Source organism: Phyllobates terribilis, unplaced genomic scaffold, assembly GCF_046119375.1.
Source record: "Phyllobates terribilis strain yellow unplaced genomic scaffold, ASM4611937v1 Scaffold_87__1_contigs__length_6367161, whole genome shotgun sequence".
Taxonomy (NCBI): domain Eukaryota; kingdom Metazoa; phylum Chordata; class Amphibia; order Anura; family Dendrobatidae; genus Phyllobates; species Phyllobates terribilis.
In genome coordinates, this window is record NW_027362847.1 from 949,619 (window position 1) to 962,891 (window position 13,273).

Consider the following 13,273-nt stretch of genomic DNA (forward strand, 5'->3'; position numbering starts at 1 on the left):
AGGAAGTCCATAAAGTAAAGTTCTTACATTTCCAGGAGGGATTACAGGCGAAGTGCAGAAAGTAACGTTCTTACATTTCCAGGAGGAATTACAGAGGAAATGCACAACGTTCTTACATATCCAGGAGGGATTACAGAGGAAGTGCACAAAGTAGATTTCTTACGTTTCCAGGAGGGATTACAGAGGAAGTGCATAAAGTAAAGTTCTTACATTTCCAGGAGAGATTACAGAGGAAGTGCATAAAGTAAAGTTCATACATTTCCAGGAGGGATTACAGAGGAAGTGCATAAAGCAAAGTTCTTACATTTCCAGGAGGGATTACAGAGGAAGTGCATAAAGTAAAGTTCTTACATTTCCAGGAGGAATTACAGAGGAAGTCCATAAAGTAAAGTTCTTACATTTCCAGGAGGAATTACAGAAGAAGTGCAAAAAGTAAAGTTCTTACATTTCCAGGAGGGATTACAGAGGAAGTTCATAAAGTAAAGTTCTTACATTTCCAGGAGGAATTACAGAGGAAATGCACAACGTTCCTACATTTCCAGGAGGAATTACAGAGGAAGTGCACAAAGTAGATTTCTTACATTTCCAGGAGGGATTACAGAGGAAGTGCATAAAGTAAAGTTCTTACATTTCCAGGAGGGATTACAGAGGAAGTGCATAAAGTAAAGTTCTTACATTTCCAGGAGGGATTACAGAGGAAGTGCATAAAGTAAAGTTCTTACATTTCCAGGAGGGATTACAGAGGAAGTGCATAAAGTAAAGTTCTTACATTTCCAGGAGTAATTAAAGGGGAAGTGCACAAAGTAGAGTCCTTACATTTCCAGGAGGATTTACAGAGGAAGTGCACAAAGTAAAGTTCTTACATTTCCAGGAGGGATTACAGAGGAAGTGCATAAAGTAAAGTTCTTACATTTCCAGGAGGATTTACAGAGGAAGTGCATATAGTAAAGTTCTTACATTTCCATGAGGAATTAAAGAGGAAGTGCAGAAAGTAGAGTCCTTACATTTCCAGGAGGGATTACAGAGGAAGTGCGTATAGTAAAGTTCTTACATTTCCATGAGGAATTAAAGAGGAAGTGCACAAAGTAGAGTCCTTACATTTCCAGGAGTATTTACAGAGGAATTGCAAAAAGTAAAGTTCTTACATTTCCAAGAGGGATTACAGAGGAAGTGCATAAAGTAAAGTTCTTACATTTCCAGGAGGGATTACAGAGGAAGTGCATAATGTAAAGTTCTTACATTTCCAGGAGGAATTACAGAGGAAATGCACAACGTTCTTACATTTCCAGGAGGGATTACAGAGGAAGTGCACAAAGTAGATTTCTTACATTTCCAGGAGGGATGACATAGGAAGTGCATAAAGTAAAGTTCTTACATTTCCAGGAGGGATTACAGAGGAAGTGCATAAAGTAAAGTTCTTACATTTCCAGGAGGGATTACAGAGGAAGTGTACAAAGTAAATTTCTTACATTTCCAGGAGGGATTATAGTGGAAGTGCATAAAGTAAAGTTCTTACATTTCCAGGAGGGACTACAGAGGAAGTGCATAAAGTAAAGTTCTTACATTTCCAGGAGGGATTACAGAGGAAGTGCATAAATTAAAGTTCTTACATTTCCAGGAGTAATTAAAGAGGAAGTGCACAAAGTAGAGTCCTTACATTTCCAGGAGGATTTACAGAGGAAGTGCACAATGTAAAGTTCTTACATTTCCAGGAGGGATTACAGAGGAAGTGCATATGGTAAAGTTCTTACATTTCCATGAGGAATGAAAAAGGAAGTGCAGAAAGTAGAGTCCTTACATTTCAAGGAGGGATTACAGAGGAAGTGCACAAAGTAGAGTTCTTACATTTCCAGGAGGGATTACAGAGGAAGTGCACAAAGTAGATTTCTTACGTTTCCAGGAGGGATTTCAGAGGAGGTGCATAAAGTAAACTTTTTACATTTCCAGGAGAGATTACAGATGAAGTGCATAAAGTAAAGTTCATACATTTCCAGGAGGGATTACAGAGGAAGTGCATAAAGCAAAGTTCTTACATTTCCAGGAGGTATTACAGAGGAAGTGCATAAAGTAAAGTTCTTACATTTCCAGGAGGAATTACAGAGGAAGTCCATAAAGTAAAGTTCTTACATTTCCAGGAGGAATTACAGAAGAAGTGCAAAAAGTAAAGTTCTTACATTTCCAGGAGGGATTACAGAGGAAGTCCATAAAGTAAAGTTCTTACATTTCCAGGAGGAATTACAGAGGAAATGCACAACGTTCTTACATTTCCAGGAGGAATTACAGAGGAAGTGCACAAAGTAGATTTCTTACATTTCCAGGAGGGATTACGGAGGAAGTGAAGTAAAGTTCTTGCATTTCCAGGAGGGATTACAGAGGAAGTGCATAAAGTAAAGTTCTTACATTTCCAGGAGGGATTACAGAGGAAGTGCATAAAGTAAAGTTCTTACATTTCCAGGAGGGATTACAGAGGAAGTGCATAAAGTAAAGTTCGTACATTTCCAGGAGGGATTACAGAGGAAGTGCATAAAGTAAAGTTCTTACATTTCCAGGAGTAATTAAAGGGGAAGTGCACAAAGTAGAGTCCTTACATTTCCAGGAGGATTTACAGAGGAAGTGCACAAAGTAAAGTTCTTACATTTCCAGGAGGGATTACAGAGGAAGTGCATAAAGTAAAGTTCTTACATTTCCAGGAGGATTTACAGAGGAAGTGCATATAGTAAATTTCTTACATTTCCATGAGTAATTAAAGAGGAAGTGCAGAAAGTAGAGTCGTTACATTTCCAGGAGGGATTACAGAGGAAGTGCGTATAGTAAAGTTCTTACATTTCCATGAGGAATTAAAGAGGAAGTGCACAAAGTAGAGTCCTTACATTTACAGGAGTATTTACAGAGGAATTGCAAAAAGTAAAGTTCTTACATTTCCAGGATGGATTACAGAGGAAGTGCATAAAGAAAAGTTCTTACATTTCCAGGAGGGATTACAGAGGAAGTGCATAATGTAAAGTTCTTACATTTCCAGGAGGAATTACAGAGGAAATGCACAACGTTCTTACATTTCCAGGAGGGATTACAGAGGAAGTGCACAAAGTAGATTTCTTACATTTCCAGGAGGGATTACAGAGGAAGTGCATGAAGTAAAGTTCTTACATTTCCAGGAGGGATTACAGAGGAAGTGCATAAAGTAAAGTTCTTATATTTCCAGGAGGGATTACAGAGGAAGTGCATAAAGTAAAGTTCTTACATTTCCAGCAGGGATTACAGAGGAAGTGCATAAAGTAAAGTTCTTACATTTCCAGGAGGGATTACAGAGGAAGTGCATAAAGTAAAGTTCTTACATTTCCAGGAGGATTTACAGAGGAAGTGCATATAGTAAAGTTCTTACATTTCCATGAGGAATTAAAGAGGAAGTGCAGAAAGTAGAGTCCTTATATTTCCAGGAGGGATTACAGAGGAAGTGCGTATAGTAAAGTTCTTACATTTTCATGAGGAATTAAAGAGGAAGTGCACAAAGTAGAGTCATTACATTTCCAGGAGTATTTACAAAGGAATTGCAAAAAGTAAAGTTCTTACATTTCCAGGAGGGATTACAGAGGAAGTGCATAAATAAAGTTCTTACATTTCCAGGAGGGATTACAGAGGAAGTGCATAATGTAAAGTTCTTACATTTCCAGGAGGAATTACAGAGGAAATGCACAAAGTTCTTACATTTCCAGGAGGGATTACAGAGGAAGTGCACAAAGTAGATTTCTTACATTTCCAGGAGGGATTACAGAGGAAGTGCATAAAGTAAAGTTCTTACATTTCCAGGAGGGATTACAGAGGAAGTGCATAAAGTAAAGTTCTTACATTTCCAGGAGGGATTACAGAGGAAGTGTACAAAGTAGATTTCTTACATTTCCAGGAGGGATTACAGTGGAAGTGCATAAAGTAAAGTTCTTACATTTCCAGGAGGGATTACAGAGGAAGTGCATAAAGTAAAGTTCTTACATTTCCAGGAGGGATTACAGAGGAAGTGCATAAAGTAAAGTTCTTACATTTCCAGCAGTAATTAAAGAGGAAGTGCACAAAGTAGAGTCCTTACATTTCCAGGAGGATTTACAGAGGAAGTGCACAATGTAAAGTTCTTACATTTCCAGGAGGGATTACAGAGGAAGTGCATATAGTAAAGTTCTTACATTTCCATGAGGAATTAAAAAGGAAGTGCAGAAAGTAGAGTCCTTACATTTCCAGGAGGGATTACAGAGGAAGTGCACAAAGTAGAGTTCTTACATTTCCAGGAGAGATTACAGAGGAAGTGCATAAAGTAAAGTTCTTACATTTCCAGGAGGGATTACAGAGGAAGTGCATAAAGTAAAGTTCTTACATTTCGAGGAGAGATTACAGAGGAAGTGCATAAAGTAAAGTTCATACATTTCCAGGAGGGATTACAGAGGAAGTGCATAAACCAAAGTTCTTACATTTCCAGGAGGGATTACAGAGGAAGTGCATAAAGTAAAGTTCTTACATTTCCAGGAGGAATTACAGAGGAAGTCCATAAAGTAAAGTTCTTACATTTCCAGGAGGAATTACAGAAGAAGTGCAAAAAGTAAAGTTCTTACATTTCCAGGAGGGATTACAGAGGAAGTCCATAAAGTAAAGTTCTTACATTTCCAGGAGGAATTACAGAGGAAATGCACAACGTTCCTACATTTCCAGGAGGAATTACAGAGGAAGTGCACAAAGTAGATTTCTTACATTTCCAGGAGGGATTACGGAGGAAGTGAAGTAAAGTTCTTGCATTTCCAGGAGGGATTACAGAGGAAGTGCATAAAGTAAAGTTCTTACATTTCCAGGAGGGATTACAGAGGAAGTGCATAAAGTAAAGTTCTTACATTTCCAGGAGGGATTACAGAGGAAGTGCACAAAGTAAAGTTCTTACATTTCCAGGAGGGATTACAGAGGAAGTGCATAAAGTAAAGTTCTTACATTTCCAGGAGTAATTAAAGGGGAAGTGCACAAAGTAGAGTCCTTACATTTCCAGGAGGATTTACAGAGGAAGTGCACAAAGTAAAGTTCTTACATTTCCAGGAGGGATTACAGAGGAAGTGCATAAAGTAAAGTTCTTACATTTCCAGGAGGATTTACAGAGGAAGTGCATATAGTAAAGTTCTTACATTTCCATGAGGAATTACAGAGGAAGTGCAGAAAGTAGAGTCCTTACATCTCCAGGAGGGATTACAGAGGAAGTGCGTATAGTAAAGTTCTTACATTTCCATGAGGAATTAAAGAGGAAGTGCACAAAGTAGAGTTCTTACATTTCCAGGAGGGATTACAGAGGAAGTGCACAAAGTAGATTTCTTACGTTTCCAGGAGGGATTTCAGAGGAGGTGCATAAAGTAAACTTCTTACATTTCCAGGAGAGATTACAGAGGAAGTGCATAAAGTAAAGTTCATACATTTCCAGGAGGGATTACAGAGGAAGTGCATAAAGCAAAGTTCTTACATTTCCAGGAGGTATTACAGAGGAAGTGCATAAAGTAAAGTTCTTACATTTCCAGGAGGAATTACAGAGGAAGTCCATAAAGTAAAGTTCTTACATTTCCAGGAGGAATTACAGAAGAAGTGCAAAAAGTAAAGTTCTTACATTTCCAGGAGGGATTACAGAGGAAGTCCATAAAGTAAAGTTCTTACATTTCCAGGAGGAATTACAGAGGAAATGCACAACGTTCTTACATTTCCAGGAGGAATTACAGAGGAAGTGCACAAAGTAGATTTCTTACATTTCCAGGATGGATTACGGAGAAAGTGAAGTAAAGTTCTTGCATTTCCAGGAGGGATTACAGAGGAAGTGCATAAAGTAAAGTTCTTACATTTCCAGGAGGGATTACAGAGGAAGTGCATAAAGTAAAGTTCTTACATTTCCAGGAGGGATTACAGAGGAAGTGCATAAAGTAAAGTTCTTACATTTCCAGGAGGGATTACAGAGGAAGTGCATAAAGTAAAGTTCTTACATTTCCAGGAGTAATTAAAGGGGAAGTGCACAAAGTAGAGTCCTTACATTTCCAGGAGGATTTACAGAGGAAGTGCACAAAGTAAAGTTCTTACATTTCCAGGAGGGATTACAGAGGAAGTGCATAAAGTAAAGTTCTTACATTTCCAGGAGGATTTACAGAGGAAGTGCATATAGTAAATTTCTTACATTTCCATGAGTAATTAAAGAGGAAGTGCAGAAAGTAGAGTCGTTACATTTCCAGGAGGGATTACAGAGGAAGTGCGTATAGTAAAGTTCTTACATTTCCATGAGGAATTAAAGAGGAAGTGCACAAAGTAGAGTCCTTACATTTACAGGAGTATTTACAGAGGAATTGCAAAAAGTAAAGTTCTTACATTTCCAGGAGGGATTACAGAGGAAGTGCATAAAGAAAAGTTCTTACATTTCCAGGAGGGATTACAGAGGAAGTGCATAATGTAAAGTTCTTACATTTCCAGGAGGAATTACAGAGGAAATGCACAACGTTCTTACATTTCCAGGAGGGATTACACAGGAAGTGCACAAAGCAGATTTCTTACATTTCCAGGAGGGATTACAGAGGAAGTGCATAAAGTAAAGTTCTTACATTTCCAGGAGGGATTACAGAGGAAGTGCATAAAGTAAAGTTCTTATATTTCCAGGAGGGATTACAGAGGAAGTGCATAAAGTAAAGTTCTTACATTTCCAGCAGGGATTACAGAGGAAGTGCATAAAGTAAAGTTCTTACATTTCCAGGAGGGATTACAGAGGAAGTGCATAAAGTAAAGTTCTTACATTTCCAGGAGTAATTAAAGGGGAAGTGCACAAAGTAGAGTCCTTACATTTCCAGGAGGATTTACAGAGGAAGTGCACAAAGTAAAGTTCTTACATTTCCAGGAGGGATTACAGAGGAAGTGCATAAAGTAAAGTTCTTACATTTCCAGGAGGATTTACAGAGGAAGTGCATATAGTAAAGTTCTTACATTTCCATGAGGAATTAAAGAGGAAGTGCAGAAAGTAGAGTCTTTATATTTCCAGGAGGGATTACAGAGGAAGTGCGTATAGTAAAGTTCTTACATTTTCATGAGGAATTAAAGAGGAAGTGCACAAAGTAGAGTCATTACATTTCCAGGAGTATTTACAAAGGAATTGCAAAAAGTAAAGTTCTTACATTTCCAGGAGGGATTACAGAGGAAGTGCATAAATAAAGTTCTTACATTTCCAGGAGGGATTACAGAGGAAGTGCATAATGTAAAGTTCTTACATTTCCAGGAGGAATTACAGAGGAAATGCACAAAGTTCTTACATTTCCAGGAGGGATTACAATTGAAGTGCACAAAGTAGATTTCTTACATTTCCAGGAGGGATTACAGAGGAAGTGCATAAAGTAAAGTTCTTACATTTCCAGGAGGGATTACAGAGGAAGTGCATAAAGTAAAGTTCTTACATTTCCAGGAGGGATTACAGAGGAAGTGCATAAAGTAAAGTTCTTACATTTCCAGGAGTAATTAAAGGGGAAGTGCACAAAGTAGAGTCCTTACATTTCCAGGAGGATTTACAGAGGAAGTGCACAAAGTAAAGTTCTTACATTTCCAGGAGGGATTACAGAGGAAGTGTATAAAGTAAAGTTCTTACATTTCCAGGAGGATTTACAGAGGAAGTGCATATAGTAAATTTCTTACATTTCCATGAGTAATTAAAGAGGAAGTGCAGAAAGTAGAATCGTTACATTTCCAGGAGGGATTACAGAGGAAGTGCGTATAGTAAAGTTCTTACATTTCCATGAGGAATTAAAGAGGAAGTGCACAAAGTAGAGTCCTTACATTTACAGGAGTATTTACAGAGGAATTGCAAAAAGTAAAGTTCTTACATTTCCAGGAGGGATTACAGAGGAAGTGCATAAAGAAAAGTTCTTACATTTCCAGGAGGGATTACAGAGGAAGTGCATAATGTAAAGTTCTTACATTTCCAGGAGGAATTACAGAGGAAATGCACAACGTTCTTACATTTCCAGGAGGGATTACAGAGGAAGTGCACAAAGTAGATTTCTTACATTTCCAGGAGGGATTACAGAGGAAGTGCATAAAGTAAAGTTCTTATATTTCCAGGAGGGATTACAGAGGAAGTGCATGAAGTAAAGTTCTTACATTTCCAGCAGGGATTACAGAGGAAGTGCATAAAGTAAAGTTCTTACATTTCCAGGAGGGATTACAGAGGAAGTGCATAAAGTAAAGTTCTTACATTTCCAGGAGTAATTAAAGGTGAAGTGCACAAAGTAGAGTCCTTACATTTCCAGGAGGATTTACAGAGGAAGTGCACAAAGTAAAGTTCTTACATTTCCAGGAGGGATTACAGAGGAAGTGCATAAAGTAAAGTTCTTACATTTACAGGAGTATTTACAGAGGAATTGCAAAAAGTAAAGTTCTTACATTTCCAGGAGGGATTACAGAGGAAGTGCATAAAGAAAAGTTCTTACATTTCCAGGAGGGATTACAGAGGAAGTGCATAATGTAAAGTTCTTACATTTCCAGGAGGAATTACAGAGGAAATGCACAACGTTCTTACATTTCCAGGAGGGATTACAGAGGAAGTGCACAAAGTAGATTTCTTACATTTCCAGGAGGGATTACAGAGGAAGTGCATAAAGTAAAGTTCTTATATTTCCAGGAGGGATTACAGAGGAAGTGCATAAAGTAAAGTTCTTACATTTCCAGCAGGGATTACAGAGGAAGTGCATAAAGTAAAGTTCTTACATTTCCAGGAGGGATTACAGAGGAAGTGCATAAAGTAAAGTTCTTACATTTCCAGGAGTAATTAAAGGGGAAGTGCACAAAGTAGAGTCCTTACATTTCCAGGAGGATTTACAGGGGAAGTGCACAAAGTAAAGTTCTTACATTTCCAGGAGGGATTACAGAGGAAGTGCATAAAGTAAAGTTCTTACATTTCCAGGAGGATTTACAGAGGAAGTGCATATAGTAAAGTTCTTACATTTCCATGAGGAATTAAAGAGGAAGTGCAGAAAGTAGAGTCCTTATATTTCCAGGAGGGATTACAGAGGAAGTGCGTATAGTAAAGTTCTTACATTTTCATGAGGAATTAAAGAGGAAGTGCACAAAGTAGAGTCATTACATTTCCAGGAGTATTTACAAAGGAATTGCAAAAAGTAAAGTTCTTACATTTCCAGGAGGGATTACAGAGGAAGTGCATAAATAAAGTTCTTACATTTCCAGGAGGGATTACAGAGGAAGTGCATAATGTAAAGTTCTTACATTTCCAGGAGGAATTACAGAGGAAATGCACAAAGTTCTTACATTTCCAGGAGGGATTACAGAGGAAGTGCACAAAGTAGATTTCTTACATTTCCAGGAGGGATTACAGAGGAAGTGCATAAAGTAAAGTTCTTACATTTCCAGGAGGGATTACAGAGGAAGTGCATAAAGTAAAGTTCTTACATTTCCAGGAGGGATTACAGAGGAAGTGCATAATGTAAAGTTCTTACATTTCCAGGAGGAATTACAGAGGAAATGCACAACGTTCTTACATTTCCAGGAGGGATTGCAGAGGAAGTGCACAAAGTAGATTTCTTACATTTCCAGGAGGGATTACAGAGGAAGTGCATAAAGTAAAGTTCTTACATTTCCAGGAGGGATTACAGAGGAAGTGCATAAAGTAAAGTTCTTACATTTCCAGGAGGGATTACAGAGGAAGTGCATAAAGTAAAGTTCTTACATTTCCAGGAGGGATTACAGAGGAAGTGCATAAAGTAAAGTTCTTACATTTCCAGGAGTAATTAAAGGGGAAGTGCACAAAGTAGGGTCCTTACATTTCCAGGAGGATTTACAGAGGAAGTGCACAAAGTAAAGTTCTTACATTTCCAGGAGGGATTACAGAGGAAGTGCATAAAGTAAAGTTCTTACATTTCCAGGAGGATTTACAGAGGAAGTGCATATAGTAAAGTTCTTACATTTCCATGAGGAATTAAAGAGGAAGTGCAGAAAGTAGAGTCCTTACATTTCCAGGAGGGATTACAGAGGAAGTGCGTATAGTAAAGTTCTTACATTTTCATGAGGAATTAAAGAGGAAGTGCACAAAGTAGAGTCATTACATTTCCAGGAGTATTTACAGAGGAATTGCAAAAAGTAAAGTTCTTACATTTCCAGGAGGGATTACAGAGGAAGTGCATAAAGTAAAGTTCTTACATTTCCAGGAGGGATTACAGAGGAAGTGCATAATGTAAAGTTCTTACATTTCCAGGAGGAATTACAGAGGAAATGCACAACGTTCTTACATTTCCAGGAGGGATTACAGAGGAAGTGCACAAAGTAGATTCCTTACATTTCCAGGAGGGATTACAGAGGAAGTGCATAAAGTAAAGTTCTTACATTTCCAGGAGGGATTACAGAGGAAGTGCATAAAGTAAAGTTCTTACATTTCCAGGAGGGATTACAGAGGGAGTGTACAAAGTAGATTTCTTACATTTCCAGGAGGGATTACAGTGGAAGTGCATAAAGTAAAGTTCTTACAATTCCAGGAGGGATTACAGAGGAAGTGCATAAAGTAAAGTTCTTACATTTCCAGGAGGGATTATAGAGGAAGTGCATAAAGTAAAGTTCTTACATTTCCAGGAGTAATTAAAGAGGAAGTGCACAAAGTAGAGTCCTTACATTTCCAGGAGGATTTACAGAGGAAGTGCACAATGTAAAGTTCTTACATTTCCAGGAGGGATTACAGAGGAAGTGCATATAGTAAAGTTCTTAAATTTCCATGAGGATTTAAAAAGGAAGCGCAGAAAGTAGAGTCCTTACATTTCCAGGAGGGATTACAGAGGAAGTGCACAAAGTAGAGTTCTTACATTTCCAGGAGGGATTACAGGGGAAGTGCACAAAGTAAAGTTCTTACATTTCCAGGAGGGATTACAGAGGAAGTGCATAAAGTAAAGTTCTTACATTTCCAGGAGGATTTACAGAGGAAGTGCATATAGTAAAGTTCTTACATTTCCATGAGGAATTAAAGAGGAAGTGCAGAAAGTAGAGTCCTTATATTTCCAGGAGGGATTACAGAGGAAGTGCGTATAGTAAAGTTCTTACATTTTCATGAGGAATTAAAGAGGAAGTGCACAAAGTAGAGTCATTACATTTCCAGGAGTATTTACAAAGGAATTGCAAAAAGTAAAGTTCTTACATTTCCAGGAGGGATTACAGAGGAAGTGCATAAATAAAGTTCTTACATTTCCAGGAGGGATTACAGAGGAAGTGCATAATGTAAAGTTCTTACATTTCCAGGAGGAATTACAGAGGAAATGCACAAAGTTCTTACATTTCCAGGAGGGATTACAGAGGAAGTGCACAAAGTAAATTTCTTACATTTCCAGGAGGGATTACAGAGGAAGTGCATAAAGTAAAGTTCTTACATTTCCAGGAGGGATTACAGAGGAAGTGCACAAAGTAAAGTTCTTACATTTCCAGGAGGGATTACAGAGGAAGTGCATAATGTAAAGTTCTTACATTTCCAGGAGGAATTACAGAGGAAATGCACAACGTTCTTACATTTCCAGGAGGGATTGCAGAGGAAGTGCACAAAGTAGATTTCTTACATTTCCAGGAGGGATTACAGAGGAAGTGCATAAAGTAAAGTTCTTACATTTCCAGGAGGGATTACAGAGGAAGTGCATAAAGTAAAGTTCTTACATTTCCAGGAGGGATTACAGAGGAAGTGCATAAAGTAAAGTTCTTACATTTCCAGGAGGGATTACAGAGGAAGTGCATAAAGTAAAGTTCTTACATTTCCAGGAGTAATTAAAGGGGAAGTGCACAAAGTAGGGTCCTTACATTTCCAGGAGGATTTACAGAGGAAGTGCACAAAGTAAAGTTCTTACATTTCCAGGAGGGATTACAGAGGAAGTGCATAAAGTAAAGTTCTTACATTTCCAGGAGGATTTACAGAGGAAGTGCATATAGTAAAGTTCTTACATTTCCATGAGGAATTAAAGAGGAAGTGCAGAAAGTAGAGTCCTTACATTTCCAGGAGGGATTACAGAGGAAGTGCGTATAGTAAAGTTCTTACATTTTCATGAGGAATTAAAGAGGAAGTGCACAAAGTAGAGTCATTACATTTCCAGGAGTATTTACAGAGGAATTGCAAAAAGTAAAGTTCTTACATTTCCAGGAGGGATTACAGAGGAAGTGCATAAAGTAAAGTTCTTACATTTCCAGGAGGGATTACAGAGGAAGTGCATAATGTAAAGTTCTTACATTTCCAGGAGGAATTACAGAGGAAATGCACAACGTTCTTACATTTCCAGGAGGGATTACAGAGGAAGTGCACAAAGTAGATTCCTTACATTTCCAGGAGGGATTACAGAGGAAGTGCATAAAGTAAAGTTCTTACATTTCCAGGAGGGATTACAGAGGAAGTGCATAAAGTAAAGTTCTTACATTTCCAGGAGGGATTACAGAGGGAGTGTACAAAGTAGATTTCTTACATTTCCAGGAGTAATTAAAGAGGAAGTGCACAAAGTAGAGTCCTTACATTTCCAGGAGGATTTACAGAGGAAGTGCACAATGTAAAGTTCTTACATTTCCAGGAGGGATTACAGAGGAAGTGCATATAGTAAAGTTCTTAAATTTCCATGAGGAATTAAAAAGGAAGCGCAGAAAGTAGAGTCCTTACATTTCCAGGAGGGATTACAGAGGAAGTGCACAAAGTAGAGTTCTTACATTTCCAGGAGGGATTACAGGGGATGTGCACAAAGTAGAGTTCTTACATTTGCAGGAGGGATTACAGAGGAAATGCATAAAGTAAAGTTCTTACATTTCCATGAGGAATTAAAGAGGAAGTGCACAAAATAGAGTTCTTACATTTCCAGGAGGTATTACAGAGGAAGTGCATAAAGTAGAGTTCTTACATTTCCAGGAGGGATTACAGAGGAAGTGCAAAAAGTAAAGCTCTTACATTTCCAGGAGGGATTACAGAGGAAGTGCATAAAGTAAAGTTCTTGCATTTCCAGGGGGAATTAAAGAGGAAGTGCAGAAAGTAGAGTCCTTACATTTCCAGGAGGTATTACAGGGGATGTGCACAAAGTAGAGTTCTTACATTTCCAGGAGGATTTACAGAGGAAGTGCAAAAAGTAAAATTCTTACATTTCCAGAAGGGATTACAGAGGAAGTGCATAAAGTAAAATTCTTACATTTCCAGGAGGAATTACAGAGGAAGTGCATAAAGTAAAGTTCTTACATTTCCAGGAGAGATTACAGGGGATGTGCACAAAGTAGAGTTCTTACTTTT